The sequence below is a fragment of the Pinus tabuliformis genome, chromosome 9 (genome assembly GCF_031772625.1).
Source record: "Pinus tabuliformis cultivar Carrire ecotype Pingquan chromosome 9, CPIR1, whole genome shotgun sequence".
In the NCBI taxonomy this organism is placed as follows: Eukaryota; Viridiplantae; Streptophyta; class Pinopsida; order Pinales; family Pinaceae; genus Pinus; species Pinus tabuliformis.
Window position 1 is genome coordinate 1,598,973,905 of NC_142307.1, and position 19,149 is coordinate 1,598,993,053.

The following is a 19,149-nucleotide window of genomic DNA, read 5'->3' on the forward strand; positions in this document are numbered from 1 at the left end:
ACCATGAGTGAACTAGGCCATGGTGGGCACATGAAACTATATTCGAAGTAACAATTTAAAACAACATGAGCTTTCTCGAAATTTAACTTCCTTCGCAATTGCATCAATTGAGGGGTGGATCACATAAGGATAGAAAACTTGAAAATTAAATTATTTGAATATCTTTTGAAGGACCCAAAATTTAATAATCCATAACTCCGTTCCCTCTACGTGGAGGCACCCAAAAAAATTATTGACAGTACCAAAAGTTACCATTAAATAAATCTTGCATTTCATTCTTTCACGGAAGAGAATCAAGTATTGTAAATTTGTTTTCATTAAAATTCACATAATATATTAGGAGGAAACTCCCTAAGGTAAAAGGAATAATTTATGGGCTATCACACAAGGGTTTTAATAATCAAGGAAAGACGGGCTTTACAAGAATAGAGAAAATCTGGGGTTATGGACAACTACTACTTGCATGCATTTTTTTTTTTTTTCTATTTAAATTAAATTATTTCACTTCATTAAAAAAAATTATGGATTAATTTAATTAAGGTAAAATAAAAAATTTCTCTTTTAAAACCCCACATCGTGTACAATTACAAAGCTTTCCATGCCTCCATGGGTTCTACTTGAGAATCCCCAACAATTCCCAAGAAATTTGATTATAAATAATTGGGTGGTCTCTGGATTAAGAAAATTGGAATAAACAACCAGTAAAGATGCAGGGGACAACAAGAAGGAGCCCAGATATGAAAATATGTACATGATAAGATTAGCTGTGGAGATTATTCATAGGAATGACTTTAAAAATGAACACCATCAAAATATAACTATGCAGTAAGTATGCACTGAATAAAAAATTTACGTGTATAGCGAGGGTTTGTAGAAAAAATATGCGGCCTCCTGGAAGTAACCATCCTGTAACTTCAAAACAAGTCAAGTTAAAAATTCCAACAAAATATTTTTTTTTTCTAAGATGCCCATAGGCCCTAAGGGTTGAGCCAAACCTTTGATACCATATGTAACAGTCCAAAGTAAATATAAAATTAATTTCCTAATTAAAATTAGAATCAACAAATAAGTACATACCTATATTATCTGTGATCAATGTCTGCTAGATGACAACAAGGGTTTGGGGACGACTCTCCACCCAACCGTAGGCTCAATTGTGCAAGGATTTGCTACAACTGACCACCCCCGAGCCCTCAATCAACGTACTACTGCCAATGACTCCTAAGTCTTAGAACTCCATTCTCCCAAGAGAATGCAAGATAGAATCTCAGAATGATGGAATGCAAGAATGCCTCTCATCTTCCTCACCATCTATTAAATAGAACAACATTGGAAGGGGAACCACATGCACACACTCCATGTATCTACATGCAACTTTCTTTTGATTTTTAGCTTACTTGTTTTATTTCTTTACTTTTCTTTTGATTTTTAGCTTTTCTTGTTTTATTTCCTTCTTTTTGATAGTTTTCTTGTTTTATTTCTATTTATTCTTATTTAGAGTTTTAGTATGGTTATTACTATTTTTATTTATTTTCTTTGTATATATTTTTAATATCATTTATTATTTAACATTTATGATTTATTATTTTTATTATTTATTATTAAGTGATTTATTTATTATTTATTATTAATGCTATTATTAATTATTTTTATTTTTTGTTATTTATTATTAAGGGGAGGGATATTACAACATCCTTGAATTGGAGCCCCGAAGGTTTTATTGAGTCAGTAGTTGCTTTTGTGACTGTAATCTTGGGATGCTCATCCCCAAGCCTATTGTATATAACCTCCCAAGTTGTTTCTCCCCCATTGACACCATAGACAGTATCAAAGAATATAGGAGACATTTCTGATAGGTCAGACTCTATAGTGCTATGCTTTTTATGTTTCTACATCACCTTCTGCAATGACATGTCTTTTGTAGCTTGCCTGAAATGGACGAGATATATCAGTGTAGACAATATTGGGCAATTAAGGCTGAAAAATTTGTGAAATGACCTTGAATCGTGGGAGGATTTCAAATGAGATACTCAGCGTTAACTAGCCATAACTTGGAAAATCATTACCTCTCCTCAAGCCACTAAACATTAATTACCCTATCAAACTGTTCATTATTATATTAAAACATAGTTACTTCCCACACTTGCTACTTTATTCGTGCATTACAATTTTTAAAATGATGTTATATAGTGATAACACTTATAATGCGAAATGTGATTGTGGATATCACAATATCGCATTTCGCAAATCGTTAACGGGTGACATAGTGGCATGTATTATTTACTTGCGACTTGTACAAAATGTGATTGCAAATTCTTAAGGTGTTTTGATTGGTATGTCGTAGTGGGAGGTTTGATCACATATCACAATTTCTTTAAGGGGTTTATGATCATCACATGGGAAAAATGTGATTTGTGATTTGCAATGAGGTTCCTAAACTTGGGTTGTTATAAGAGTTTTCAAGGCAATTTCTTATAGTTAGGATTTATTTTTCAAAGACTAAAAATTAAAAAGGGTCCCCATTTATATGTCTAATATTAGCTATTACTATATATGGGGGGTTGTTTCATAGTACAACAATTGGCGATTCACTTGTGAGAACTAGTTATCTCTGATTGGTTTGCTGAAATTTCTAGAACTTTCAAAGTAAGGAGTTATATGAATAATAATTGCATGAGATATAAAGTAAACAACATTTCTCTGGAATCATAATCACTTACTCAATCTATTTATTTAACTACTTTACTCTTGTAGTGATAAAAAATACAAATGCCTGCATTAGTTAATATTAAGATCTAAAGAGATATAGTAGGTGTCTTCTATAGATTAGTTTTTTGGTGTTTACTCATTTATCACAGATAGAGCCTTTGTTGCCAATAGGCATTCATAGCCTCGATAGGGTTATATTTTAACCAACAACGATTCATTTTCCTATCTGAAGCAATTTTCAAAATTCAAAATGATATTCACTTGCTTTCAATCTCATTTGGATCTTGTCCCTTTTCCTTTTATATAATATTTGCTTTTAAGTTTCTTAAAAGACATTGTCTAGGCTTGGTAACCTAATAATGACAATTCCACTCACTGGTTATAATTAAACTAAACAAGCTTGCTCTTGATGAGACCCCTTTTCCTTTGATTGATTAGATCATTGGCTATTACCCTGTTTTGGTATGCAGTTTTGGCAATATCAGTTTAATTATTTCCCTATGACCATGGTAAACATGCTCGTAATGAGACTTATTATCTTCTAAGTATTTTATATTTTAGAATTACACTTTGAAAAAAAAGAAAATTTTATTAGATGGGGTCAATCATTGGCTCATTTAAGAGTTTTTAGATGATAATGGTATAGTTTTTGAGATACTTATCTATAGAAATCACTTACTAGGTTAAATACTATTTTCTTGACTGATAACAAAACATCTATACTTTGTAAAGGTAAGAGTTTGTTCATAGAATAAATGTTTCAGCAAGATCAATTTTTTCCAAAGAAATTAGGCTTACTTTGATACTCAAATGTCCTAATTATTTCTTTAAATTTTCCTACTTATAGAAGCAAAAAATCAAAAATATTATCAAAGATTGTATTTTGAAAAACCAAAAGTAAATACTACTTAACCTTTATTTTATTAATAATTTTAAAGGTGATATGATACAAAATTAGAAGAGTTGATCTTCTAGGAAAAGTATCTCTTCAAAATTTTCCCATTAACAAGCAAGGAATCTGTCCTTCCTGATAAGTCTTGTAAAAGAAATGTTGATTGACCAATTTTCTCAATGATTTGGAAAGGGCCAAGCCATAGTCTTTGGAATTTGGTATGTTTACCTTTTTCCTCATGTGCTTTGTCCCATTTCAAAACCAGATCACCTACTTCAAAATTTTTATGACTGGCATAGGTTGTATCAAAAGAGGCTTTGACTAATTGCTGATGATGGAAGTGGGTTGCTTTAGCCTTTTCTCGTTCTTCTTCGAGCTTAAGAATCTAGAATTGTCTTGCTTGGAGAGAAGAGGAAGGGTTTTAATTGATGAATTGCACTAGGGCGAGAGATGAAATTGCTATGTTTGTGGGGAGAACAACTTCTTTTCCATAAACTAAAGCAAAAGGAGAAGAACCGATGGAGGCCTTTTGTGTAATTCTGTCTGCCCAAAGAGCAAATGTCAATGCTTTGTGCCAATTCCTATGACTGTGGTCAATAGTCCTTTTGATGATTCTGATGAGGTTTTTGTTTGTAGATTCTACTAATCCATTAGCTTGTGGATAATAGTTGGCTGAATACTTTAATTTAAAACCTCGCTTCAAAGAAAATTCCACCATTGTATTTCCAGAGAAATAAGATGCATTGTTAAACATTAAAGCTGTAGGTAAGCCAAACCTAGTAATTATGTATTGATCAATGAAGTCTGTGACATTTTCTGTATTAGCTATATTTAGTGGGATAGATTCTACCCATTTTGTAAAATAATCAGTAGTTGTAAGGATGTATTTTTTCTGCTTGGAAGAGTTAGGAACAATCTCACCAATTATATCTAATCCCCATTGTTCAAATAGTTGTTGGATGTTCACTAGTTGCAAAGGGAACATTGGCTTCTTTTCTCCTCCAGCTACAATTTGACAAGTTTTACATTTTATTGCATATTCATGCACATCCTTGAATAATGTTGGCCAATAATAACTTGCATGGAGGATTTTGTGAGTTGTGGTGTTTCCTCCAAAATCTCCTCCAGCTGGTCCATCATGTAATTCATGCATGACCTTTTCAGCTTCAAGTTTTTCTAGGCATCTTAACAATACTGAATCATAATTTTTCCTAAACAATACATCATTTATTAATTCACATTGATTTGATTTCAACCTTAAAGCACACTTTATTTCATAATTTAGATGCATAGGAGCATATCCATTCTTCAAATAAAACCTCAAATCAACATATTGAGATTGTGCATCATTGAGGCTTACCTCTGATATTTTCACTTCATTACCTTGGTCTTCTTCTGTCATAAGTGGGAAGCTCCAGTTAATATCCTGCAAAAACCTTGGCCCCTAACAATTTTAGCTGGCCAGATTTCTACATCGTACTCTTGAAGTGCAGCAACTCAATTGGATCTTTTCTCCCCTACTTATCTTTGAATCAATAATTTCCTTACTGCAGGGTAAGGTACTACTATTTGTATGGGTTTTAAGAAGAAAAGGTATGAAATGTTTAAAGTTTTTAAAAATAGCAAAAGTTTGTTTCTCAATAGCTGAATAATTTAACTCGACACCTTGCAAGTTAGCATTGAAAAAAGAGATGGGTGCCTTGATATTTTGATCACTCATGTTAGGATATTCTGACACATAGGAAATAGTTAAGTATAACTTGGTCTAGTATAGAGTTAGGTAAAGTGTGTTTCTTTACTATGTACATTTTGTAACTTACAATCCAACAGTCATGATATGTAGTGATCCGATGGTTCATTCTCTCCTCGATATTACCGACACTTGATCCGTGGCTTAACACCCGATTGGTCCATGATCTCTATTTAAAGAGCATGGAGGGTCATTTGTAGGGTAACTATCCATGAGAGGAGCTTATGTAAATTTTCATTCTTTTATTAATAAATTGCCTGAAGTGGCCGCGTTGGCTCAGGCCGTGGACTGTTTCCCTCTTTGAGGGTTTTAACCACGTCAAAAGTATTGGTGTATTGATCTGTGATCTGTTTGTGAGCGGTGTCCTTTGGTGTTATGTCTGAGGAACTTACCCTGTAAATTCATACATGGTATCAGAGCTATTTGAGGGCCGCGTCCATTGGTGATCCAAATCTGAAGCCGGTAGAACTGCATTCGACTGTCGTTTCCTAGATCTACTGTTTCTGACTACTTTCGGGCTGAGAGGACTGCTCTATTGCATTGGGAGCATCTGTTTAGTGAGGAACCCCTTTTGTTTCACGTGAAAAGGTTTCTGGTAGCCCTAGCTACGTCATTTTTAAGATCTGGAGGTATACAATGTTTATTTGCAGTTTACAGTTATTGTCTCTCTGTTTATTTTGGTTTTGGTTTATTTAGCTTTTTTTTTTTTATTACCGGATCCATACCTTTCATTTTTGTGTATTCTCTTTGCCCCGCAACTCTGTGCAATCTGGGCAAATCAGAAACAGAAAGGAAGGATTTTTCTCATGCCTATGCTCTTTTCCGCTGCACCTTAGTGTGATCTTGGAAAATCAGAAACATAGAGGAAAATATTTAGTTTCCGGCTAAAGCTAACTTCGAGCCGTAAGGTTCGTTTTTTTTTGTATGTCCGTGTTGGGTTTTTTGTTTTTTGTTTTGTAGGGAAAAAGAGCTTTCTCAAAGCAAACATGCAACTGAAAGCTTCAACCTCTCTCTCTCTCTCTCTCTCAAAGTTCAAGTCTCCTTTTTGTGGGGGCGGATTTTTTATTTCCGCACATTCCCGCACTTCGTCGGCATCTTCATCAAATTTTCTTCAAGAAGCCATAACTTCTTCATCGCGAAGCCGTTTTCAGAGCCGTTTTTTTTTAACCAGCCTAATTTTTCAAGATCTTTCCATTGGAACACTTAGTTTCAACATCTATAGCTTCAGTTTTCTGTTAAAATTGAAATTCCATGCCAAGTTATTCTTGACAGCACCAACTACTTCCAATGGTGGTGCTACATTGTGGATTTACCTAGAAGTAAAGGTCTCTATAGAATAGCCTCAAGCCAAGAAACCAAACTGAAAGATGAAGATAAGGTAGCTAAATGGGAAAATAGGCAAGATCAAGCACGTGGGTTGATAGGGATGTCTATTTCTCCAGATCTTAGATTCCATATTGCAAAACTTGATACTCCTAAAGAAGCAATGAAACAGATCACTAAAGTTTTTGGAATTAAAAATGAACTTAAAGTCCATCAACTTGAAAATGAGTTGCTTACATTGGACCCCAATAATTTTTCTTGCATTGAAGATTTTTTGTCCAAGTTCAAGACCCTTAGACTTCTCTTCGAAGGTGTTAAGGTTAAGAAAGAAGATAGTAGCCTTATCTACTCCATTCTTACTAAGTTGGGACCAGCCTATTCTGTGTTTGTTTCCACATTCCATTCTACAAGAGAAGCCTTCATTTCTCAAGGACAAGCCTACAAGTCCCCTTCCTTTGATTCCTTTTGTGATCCTTTAATAAGAGAACAAGAAAAACTCTTACACCTTGGTCTTCTTAATCTTGGAAACTCTTCTAAGAAAGCGTTAGCCGCCCAGCAGTAACCAAATTCAAAGAATCCTAAGAATTTGTATCCTAAAAGGAATGGTCCTAAACCAAACAAGGGTCCTAAGCAATTTCAGCCTCAAAATGAAAAATCATTTCAACAAAATGATAAGACAAATAAATAAAACAGGGAAGAAGACTGATAGACATTGCAACTTTTGTAATCAAGATGGCCAGTTAGAATCCAAATGCTTTAAGAAGATGGAAGACTTGGAAGCAACAATGAAGAAGCATAATATCCATTTGGAGCACTCTTCAACTTCAACTTCATCTTCAGGAATGGCACTTTCTGCATGTGGATGTCAAGCATCTCGGTCTGGCTATGCACTAAATGTATCTTCTTCTTCTCATTCTCATGAGTGGCTCATTGATTCTGGAGCTTCTTATCACATGGCCAAAAACAAAGTCGTGTTTTCTTATTTAAATGATTGTAACACCAAAAATATATATGTTGGTGATCATAGATCTCTTAGTGTTGTAGGGACTGGAACTGTTCATATAGACAATGGTCAATTTAATGATGTATTATGTGTTCCAACCTTATCCTGCAACCTTCTATCTATATATCAGATAACTCATTCAGGTGAAGGTAAAATTGTTGAATTTTCACCTCACGATATTGTAATTAAGGACCTAAGAGATCGTAGACAGATTTTAGCTACTGGAATTGTTGATGATTCTACAAGGTTATATATGTTTCACAACTTTGGGTCATCAAATCTTCCCTCGGTATTTGTTGCTCATAATGATGAAGTGAGAAAACTTTGGCATGAGCGATTTGGTCACTTAAACTATCCCTCTCTTCAGAATCTATGTAAATAAAATATGGTGACAGGTCTTCCAATGGTATCTTGCAGAGATGGTGTTTGTTTCGGACGTGTATGTTGAGCTAATTTGTGGACCTAAATTAACACAATTATTTCTTATCAATCTGGGTTGTTTATGCTTTGAGCCAAGTTCCCTATATGTGAAGATCAGATGTAATCAAACCTTGAAAGGTAAGTTATTCAAAAGCTAAAAGTAATATATTCTATAACTCTAATTCAATCAGCTTAAAAAGAGGAAAAACATTGAAATGGTTCTTGACTCAAGAAGTCCACCTTCACCTCAATTATCACTTAATGAATCAGAGATTGAAACCAAAAGCTTAAGATGGATAAATTATTAATGAAAGAAGCTCTTAACTTAAGAGACACATAAGGTATTCCATCATAATTCATTCATCTCAATATCAAAATCTCAATAAGAAACTACTTGCATGCAAACAAAAGAAACTAGTTTTGATTCATCATTTTAGTAGAAGGGATGCCCAACTTGAACACCTATTTTTCCAACTCAATAAAGTGATGAATAAGCTATTAACTAATGAAATCAATCACTATGCATGAACCATAAAGCAATCTGAAATAAAGCTTTGAAAAACTAGTGCTACAACAACCAGATTACAAGGAAATAAAACTAGTTAACAAAGAAGTGTACTTAGCTTGGAATGGGGGCCCTCCACCCTTGCCTTGCACACTTGAGAGGTGATATCAGAAGCTTAAATTCAGTCACACATCCATAGCATTTAACAAAAAAATAATAACAACACAAGTCTTCAAATTAACTCCTCAATCCAAAGATTTCACAGCATAAAAGTATATCATAAGTCAATACATAAGCCATCAAAGTTTTGGCTTTAAATAAGAAGTCTCATGAACAAACTGATCTATATTCACTCAAAAAAACCCATCTACTCTCATCCACCTATCCAAGTCAAATTCATTACTCCCATCCCAAGAAAGATGACCAATCCTATAGAATCTCAAAACTGCCCTATTTCTATGGGATTTCTGAATGACTAGTCATGGTTGACTAGCACCAAATGGGCCTAATAAAGGTTTTTCTGTTCAAACTAAGCATTTCTGGCTTAGTCCTAGTTCCCAAGCTGTTCATCCATGCATTCCATTCATGCCCAAGTGTCCTGCAACCATATCAACCATAGAGCTATTACGGGAATTTCTGAATCTGCCAATTTTGCACTAAAAAACCAAATTTTTATAAAAACTTTAGAAATTGAAAAATTAAAATTAAATGCCTGAATGGATATCAAATATACATCAAAATGGGATAAATGAAGGGAAAATGGATGGAAAATAGATGGATAAGTAAGTTTCTTTGAGCAAAAATAATACCAAAACTAAGGCCCAACATCTCTCCCTTGCTTATCATCAAGCATGTCCCCATGCTTGCTTACTCCTCTTTGATCTTCTTCTCTCTGTAGTAGATGTTGTACCTGTAGATGCTTCCTGTTGTGCTGCCCTGACCAAAAAATCCAGACCTGTGTTATGTCTCTCCCTGAACAAAGCTGCTTTGACCTTTTGTTTTTCATACTTTGCCTGCCACATGTTCTTTTCCTTTAGCCATTTAAATGCTTGCTTAGAAAGTAGATCATTTTTCCTTTTCAGTCTCCCCAATTCTTCATTTAATTTTTCATTTGCCTTAACCAATTTAGCATTATCTTTCTTATTTGCCTTGTTTTCCTCTTTTAATTGTTTCTCCAAGATTTTTCTAATTTCCAATTGGTCAGTTAAGTCCCTGATTCTTCCCAAATTGATTTCTCTCTCAAAATCTTGTGTTGTTTTCATTAGTGATGCTGCTGTTGCATCATCATATGAAGAATCCTTCTCAAATACTTCTTGTGCAATATCATTTTCTTCTTGTTGTCTTGGGGAATATGTTTCTACTTCCTTGTCTAAATCAATGGGACTTTTATTCCTAAATCTTCTAGGAATAGACATAACAGAGGTTTCATTTTCTTGCATGGCAATGTTATTTTGTTGTTTAGCTCTTGTTCTGGGATACAAGGGTGAGTTCATCAATCCTCTGTTTTCCTGCTCTGTTTTATCCTGTACTTCATTAACCTGTTCAATGAATTTATTTTTAGACATGAACTCTCGCCACACTATGCCCTGTGACCTCACCTGATACTCAACTAGGATTTTGATTAATCCTTGGTGGTAAATCTGTCCTGCTTTAGGCCTGTGTTCATGTTTGACTGTTTCAATCATTCTCAAAAGGCTCCTATATAGGAAATAAGGCAAGTTAATCCTATCCTCCCCTTTAATATGCTGCAGAAGTCTGACATGATACAAGTGGGCAACGCTATATCCTCTATCACAAGTAAAAAACTTCTGGATGACCAAAACCAACTCACCCCATGGTCCATTAAACCATTCCCTGGGTATCCCTTTTGTTCTATCAAATTTCCCTTTCCGGTTCTTCTCAAGAAAGAAAGTCCAAGCTTTCTCCTTGAAGTGCAGGCCTTTGTAATACTTCTCACCTATCATGGGTAGATCTAAAGCTTGGGAAATATATTCCTGGGTTACAGGAATAATGACATCTCCTACCTGTGTCTGGTCTTGACTGAAATTATTTATAAAGTCCCTGGTTATTTGTTCAGAGTGGCCATCAAATTTTTGTAAGAAACTTATCATCCCCGCTTGGTAAAGTTTTTCTATAGTTTCCTTCCCCCAACTTTCTATCTGAAATTTTGGCTCTACTCTGACTGACATTGCTTCTGTAAACCAGTGAATGAATTGCTCTGCTGTTACTAATTTCATCTTGACAATAAAAATATAGCTATTTGTTTGTTTTCAAAATGAAATTTTGAAAGCAAAGAAGCTTACGTTCCTCCTCTTAATCAACTTCATTCGGACTTTCTTAACCTTTGTTTGACTCTGCTCTCTACAACAGCACTGTTTTAGTTCCCTGTTCAATGCAAACAAACACCTGTATACCCCTGTCAATATGCTGCTCTCTGTTTTTGAAAACAAAATACATATACAAACAATGTCCATGTATGCTCATCGCCTTATTTCGTTGCCAAAATCAAACCATTGTTTTACTGTGTATGTTCAACCAAGAAAACTGAGTGGTTCGCATGCATATGGCTCTCGGCCTCATCAAAAAAAAATTTCAAAATGCTCTCGGCCTAATCAAAAACATTTGCAAAAACGCTTTTGACTGATCACAAAATTTTGGAAAATATGCTTGCGGCCTCATCATAAAAAACAATTACAAAAATGCGCTTGGTTATATCATAAATATTTGCAAGAAGGCTCTCGGCCTCAGCATGGAAGGTTGAGGATTATACACATACTCTCGGCCTCAAAACACAGATGATAAAACAAAAAACACAACGCATTTAGTTCTAAATGGCTCGGCAATCAAACTTCGTTTGGTAACCCAAAAATTCCACATGGCATTATTCATTCAACCCTCAGACATTTCAATCCCCTGTTTCGGTGCAAACAAAAGCAACAATGCGCAGCAAGGGTTCATGACACAGACGCATGTCATTTCACGGATATGGTATAGCAGTTTGACTATTTGTTTGAAGTTTAAAACTTCGTGCAACAGAACAAGGTGTGGCAACAAACAAGGCGCAGTGCGCATTCTACAACACTCACAATTTAATCACCACTCACCACCATACAACATAACATGCCATAATAGTTAAATTTTGTGCCTCCTATGTTCGTAGATTTTATTGTTAATACGGCATGCCATAAAAAATCCTCATAACAATGCCAAATCCTAACGTGTTAACCATGCAATGCATCCTCATTTAAGTGCAGCGTGATTCACTAGCAGTTCATACTAAGATTCACGCAGTGAATCAACGGATTTGAGGCTATGGTTTCGGCGTTACCTATTATCAATGAGCACTTTGAGGAATATCCGGCGCTCCAAATCCTTGTTCAACTGTGCAATTGACTGGTGGCAAGGGCAGAGCAATCGTAAGCATTAATAATAGATAGTTCATAACCTTTACTTCACTATGTGCCGAGCTTAAACAACTAGTGCATTACCTGATTGAATCCTGAAAATATGTTATCTCTGAACGTTAAACTCAGGAGGATTTCCTTCTTTAAATTCGCCTAAACTCACTTCACCCTCCTTTTCACTAGGCTGCAGCTTAAAACACCATTTCTCTGAGCTATTCGGCAATGAGGAATATGGTTTAACCAGTGCAAGAGCTCAGTCGGTTCATGACCGTTTCAGGGTTGTACTGCACATCTTATTCATTGGTGTTTACAATGCGTGGTTGGTATGGCCGTCCTGTTTGACCAGTCGCCCGACTGTGTCATGAGGATGGCCAAATCATCGTTTCATACGCATGACCTTTGCGCAGTGTAATGTCCAATGACAACGGGTTGCCATGCCACCATGTTGAGCTCGTACCTGTGTGCTGGCCGGTTGTTGTTTGGGGTGTAATGTTTTATTCATTGCTATTGTTTTACCATTATGGCCACCGTCGTGTGCTTGCAATGATATTCAAACATTGCTTGTCTTGCAATGATATGTATGCAATTACATTTCAACACCCCGCCGCAATGGTTATATGCACAGTCTTTGCATGCGGCCGTCCACCATATATCATACCATATCGTATGCGCTGTTTATAAGCCTTCACTTATAACTATATTATATACCATATATTATGCACCTTTGTTTCATATACCTTATATCATATGTGCTTTGGGTTATATAGATGACTATAGCGCATTCACATGATTTGAACTATGGTATATTTTGGTATGATATATAATAACTTTGATTTCCATATAGCGCATGGGGTTTGTTTGACTTGTATAACATATCTTTATAATTTTAAAATTACCATTTGGGTCATATTTAAAATTATCACCACCACTAATGCTTTGAGTTGTATGTGCAGGTTGAAAGTTGTCCCAGTTTGGTCTTTCTAAGCTCTTAAAGCAAAATACTTAGGGGTAATAGGGTTAATGAAAATAGGGAATATGTATGGAAATTAAAGGGAATAGGGTTATGATGTATAAGGATTATAGGAATATAGGATATGAATGATAATGAATATCCTCGGTACTAATTTCAACTTAACAAAAACTAAAAATTTCTAAGAAAAAATTGAATTTTTTAAGCACAAAATGACTATACATATACTCCCCTGGATGATGGCTGTACAAGTGAGATGAAATCAATTGATCAGATGTTGTAGATGGATCAAAATGTAAAATTTATTGCTGATCCTTGTTCTTCATGTTCTGGTTCTTGAATTGTTAGTTAGGTCCCTCTGTAATGATTCTTTGTTTCAGGTCCCTTTGCACTACTTACAAAATATGCACATGTTGTTTTGACATTGGCAGGTCTTTCAGGTCCCTCGGCAATGATTTGTTATGTCAGGTCCCTCTGTTGACAATACAAATTCCTTCTATACTTCAGATTTCCAGCTAAAGAGCTGATGTTTGCAACTTCAGCTTTCAAGTTCAGCTTTCCAGATAAAGAGCTGATGCAAGTCTCCCCCTTGTTGAAGGTATGACTTGTCCTCAAGTCAGTTGGTGGTGGAGAGGGTCTGGATTGAAAGTATCTGAGAACAATAGATCAGGTATAAGGAATTCATAGAGTCCAAGTTGCCCTGGTTTTCACTTGCAAACAACTTATTTGTTTTTGTTTTTGTTTTTTTTTTATTCAACTACTAGACTGGAAGATGGCTGATCCTGTGCCATGAGTTCCAGTTCTATATCTTCGATCAATTGTTTCATAAATGCTTCTTTACTGATAGGACTATTGTAGACTTTGAGCCTATGTCCATTTACTATAAATGAGGTGGAGTCTTGGTCGATTGTCTTGATCTTTACTGCTCCATTGTCAAAGATTTCGTCAATTTCATATGGGCCTAGCCAGTGTGTTGTGAACTTTGCTTTGAAGTCTTTGAATTTGGAGTCAAAAAGCAATGTCCAATCTCCCTTGCGAAATGTCTTTGTTTTGATATATCTGTCGTGCCACTTCATTCTTTGTTGTTGCACCAGTGTAGTATGTTCCATGGCTTGTTGACGATGCTCATCCAACTGATTTAGTTCCATGATCCGCTGCTGTTGTGCTTCTGTCAAGTCTAGTCCTAGTTCAGCTGCTAGTCTGTATGTATGTATCTGAAACTCTATAGGCAGTAGGGCCTCTTTCCCATATACTAACTGGTATGGACTAAAACCAGTTGTAGTTTTCCATGTGATTCTGTAGGCCCATAATGCATCTTTTAATTTTTCAGACCAATCTTTTCTATTCATCTGTACTGTTTTTCTCATGATATTTTCTAGGACTTTATTTGTTGATTCAACCTGCCCATTTGTTTGATGATGATATGGTGTAGATTTCCTGTGTTTGATCTTGTATTTTTCCGTTAGATCTCGTACCAGCTTTGATGTAAACTGTGTTCCTTGATCTGTTACAATTTGTCTAGGTACTCCATATCTGACAAAGATTTCTTCAAAAAGAAAGGTGACCACTGTATCTTCTGTTGCTCTGTTTACTGCTTTAGCCTCTGCCCATTTGGTTACATAGTCTGTACATACTAAGATGTACCTCTTTCCATTTGATGGTGGATTGATAGGTCCAACAAAGTCAAGTGCCCATTGCTCAAATGGTTCTATGAGGACCTGTGGCTTCAGCGGCATCTCATCTGTTGTGATTGGTCGCCCTATTCTCTGGCAGCTGTCACATTGCTTGACATATTTCTTAGAATCTCTGAAGATGGATGGCCAGTAATAGCCCAGTTGCAGCACCTTATATGCTGTTCGTTTATCTGCAAAATGGCCACCACATGGTTCATCGTGACATGCTCTTAGAATGTCTAATATTTCATCTTCTCGCACACATTTTCTAATTATCAAGTCTGAACCAGTATAAAATAAATCACCATTTACCCAACTATACCTAGAGCTTGCTCTAACAATTTTGTATTTTTGCTTTTTAGTGAATTGAGCTGGAAACTTTCTAGAAGATAAATAGTTTGCAATGTCTGCAAACCATGGTGTTTTTACTGTGATGGCAAACAGGTGTTCATCTGGAAAGTTATCTGCAACTGGATTTGGATCGTTGGGTGAGTGTATACGGGACGAAAAGTCAGCCACTTGATTTTCTTTGCCTGGCCGGTCTTGTATTGTGATATTAAATTCTTGCAGTAACAGTAACCATCTTATTATTCTTCCATTGGTGATGGGTTTATTCATCAAGTATTTGATCGCTGAATGATCTGTATGAATGAAAACTTGATATCCTGTTATATAGTGCCAGAATTTGTTTACTGCATGTATAACAGCTAACATTTCTTTCTCTGTGACTGTGTAGTTCATTTCTGCAGGTGTTAGATTCTTGCTTATAAAGTATATTGCATAAGTGAAAAAGTTCTCTTTCTGTCCAAGAGAGGCATCTATCGCAGTATCGGATGCATCAGTTGATATATGAAATGGCAAAGACCAGTTTGGCTCACGAAGAATGGGTGCAACTGACAATTTCTCTTTCAGAATTTGAAATGCATTTTGACAATCATTCGTCCAGTGAAATTCAATATCTTTTGCTAATAGTTTGAACAGAGGTTGGGCTATTTTACTAAAGTTTTCAATGAATCGTCTATAATAACCTGCATAGCCTAAGAAGCTTCTTACCACTTTCTGTGTTGTAGAAGGCATTAAGTTTACTAGGACTTGGATTTTTGCTGGATCCACCTTAATTCCTGAAGCAGAAATATGGTGTCCCAGAACTATTCCTTCTGTCAACATCATATAGCATTTCTAATTGCTTAATGAAAAATTTGTTTCAATGCATCGTTTCAAAACTTTCTCAAGGTTGTTTAGGAAATCATTATATGTGTTTCCGTAAACTATGAAGTCATCCATATAGACCTCTACACATTCATGAATTAGATCAGTAAAGATTGCAAGCACTGCTCGTTGGAAGGTTGCAGGTGCATTGCATAGACCAAATGGAAAAACATTATATGCATAGGTTCCCCATGGGCAAGTGAATGTTGTCTTGTCTTGGTCTTCTGTTGCTATTCTTATCTGGTTGTATCCGCTAAACCCATCTAAGAAGGAGAAAAATTTCTTTCTAGCTAATGCATCTAACACTTGATCAATGAATGGTAGAGGAAAATGATCTTTTAGTGTAGCTTTGTTTAGTTCTCGATAGTCCACACATACCCTCCACTTTCCATTTTTCTTTGGTACAATAACCAGTGGAGAAACCCATTGACTATCTGAAATAGGATAGATGAATCCAACTTTTAACAATTTTTGCAGTTCTTCTTTCACTATTTCCTTCATCATGGGATTCATTCGTCTTTGAGGTTGTCTTACAGGTTTAAGTTGATCATCTGTATATATGTGGTGGATACATGTGCTAGGATGGATTCCTTGCATGTCAGTATAATCCCAGGCAAAAGCTTTTGAATATTTCTGTAATAATGCAATTACCTCTTGCTCTTGTGCTGATTGCAATTCGTTTCCAATGTTTAGATGTTTTCCAGGATATACCTCAATTGTTTTTATTGTTGGATTGGAGATTGTATTTACAGGAAAGATGTCTATAAAATATTTCCGCAGAGTTTGAATAGTACAAGTTTCCTGAAAGCATTGATTCAAAAGGTTACTTGCAGCTTCATATTGAACTTTTCTAAGCTGCTATGAAATACTTGGTTCTGAAATGAAAAGATCCATTAAGTCTTCATTCTCTTCTTCTTCTCTAAAATCAAAGAATTGATTTATACTTAAAACTGATTTAGTTTATTGTTTTTCTTGAGTTTCAAGTACTGATTCTAAAGAAGTTGATTGTGCAGGTGAATAAAGAGTTATGTGTTTCCTTTCATCTCCATGTGAAATAATCATGCTTCCTGATCTGCATCCTATGAAGGCATCAGCGGTAGCTAACCATGGTCTTCCTAAGATTAGAGGATGTCCTCCCAAATTTGATTTTGGTTGCAAGGTAAGGAAGTCAACGGGATACTCCCATGAATCCAAAGAGACTATGATATCTTCTAATATTCCTTCAGGAACAACTTTAGATCTATCTGCTAGTTCCAAGATTGTAGAAGTTGATCTAATGTTGTTTAAATGCAAAGTTTTCATTGTCTCCATTGTCATTACATTTATAGCTGCTCCCAAGTCTATTAATGTGTTTGGTACTGAGAAATTATTTATTGATATAGTAACCATAGCGATACCAGGATCAATATATTTCTCTACTATGGTTTGTGTAGACATGAGGCTTGCTAATTTACCAATGAATTGGATTGTAGTAGGATCCTTTTTCTTTTTCTCTGATTTCCTAATGCACAATTCCTTTATTGTTTTAGCATATATTGGTATTTCTTTAATTGCCTTTAACAAAGGAATTTTTACATAAGCATTTTTTAACTCATCTAAGATATCAAATTCAGGAAGGGTTGTTTTGTTTTGTTGTTCCACTAACCTTTCAGGATAAGGTGGTGTTTGTGTTGTAATATTTGTTCCTTTCTGAATTTGTATCTCAGTTTGTGATGTTTCAGGTGATTCTCCTTATTCAGTTGGTTCTTCTATGATTTGAGGAGAATCCTTTTTAAGCACTTTTCCAGACCTTAGGTGGACATCATTAAGAGGAAGAATCGAATATGTAGGAAAACATGTTGCTTCCTCTACAGTGTATGCAGATTTGTCCACCTTATTATTTGGATTTGCCATTGGTTGGGATGGTAGTTGAGTTGGTTTGGGTTGATTTGTAGGTAGCTGTAACTGTTGTGGTTGGGTCAACAACGGTGGTGGATTCTGCTGTGGAAATGGAATGGATTGCGGATATGCAGAATGTTGTTGTTGAAATGGTATGGATTGTGGATATGCAAATGGTTGTTGGTATTGTTGCTGGTATTGTTGTTGATACTGTTGAGGTGGCTGGTTTCCATAACCATATCCTCTCCAAACTTGTACAGGTTGTTGTGAATATTGTTGTGGAGGCCAAGCTTGCCATGGCATTGGAGGGGTCCAAGGATTTTGAGGTGGGTAGGGATAATTTTGTTGAGGGAATTGCTGCTGATTTTGTTGAGGCATCCTAGGTTGCCATGGTCTTTGTGGTGCTACATAATAGAAACCTTCTATCCATGGCACTTCTTCCATTGAGTTAATTTGTAATTCTTTCAATCTTAGACAATTTTCTGTGGAATGATTTTCTGTACAAAGACCACAAACCTGAACACTATCCAAAGGACATTCTCTCAATGGATGTTTCTTTCTACATTTGGAATAAAAGATTGCTAGAGCTTGTTCTTGTTCTTCTTTCTTCTTGTTTGCCTTTAGCACAACTACTTGTGTCCCTAATGTACTCAAGAGATCTGTTTTGAAATTTTCCAATAAGCTTCCTATTTCAGCTCTTGTTATCCCTCCTGCAGCTGACTTTGCTGCTTTTGAACTTGCTTCCCTTCTTCGGGTTTTTGATCTTCCTCTAGAATATTTTTGACATAACTCAACAATTTCATCGAATGGTAGGTTTGAAATGTCTCCTTTACCCATCACATTCAAAATTTCAAGGTATTCATCACTTACACCCTTGAGAAAGATTGTTCGAATGGTTTCTTGATTTAGAGAGTGTTGTTTAGATTTCTGTAGATTATATGCAAATCTTTCCAAATATTCTTCTAAACTTTCATCTTCTTGTTGTGTCATTCTGAAAACATCTTCCTTTGAATCTCTAGATCTACAATAAGCTTGATATTTCTTAAGGAAGATGGATCTCATATCATCCCAAGAAGCTATTGTTTGTTCTCCTAAACCCATAAACCATTTCAAAGTTGCCGCTTTTAATGTTGCAGGGAAAAGACGAAGTTTATGAATGTCATCAGTATATCCATATGTTCTACATAGAATATCAAATTCAAACATAAATGCATCAGGATCTTCTGTGGAAATTCCATAAAAGTTTGGCAATATAGAAGGTGGAATATTTTTCATTTTCACTTCTTCTCCTAATATTGCACTTGTGTCTACTATTGGAAAGCCAAAGGTAGTCTCTTGATCATTACCATCTTCTTGTCTTTTCCGATCGTTTTCTAGCTTTCTATCATTTTCTTATTTTGCCTCCTCCTCTCT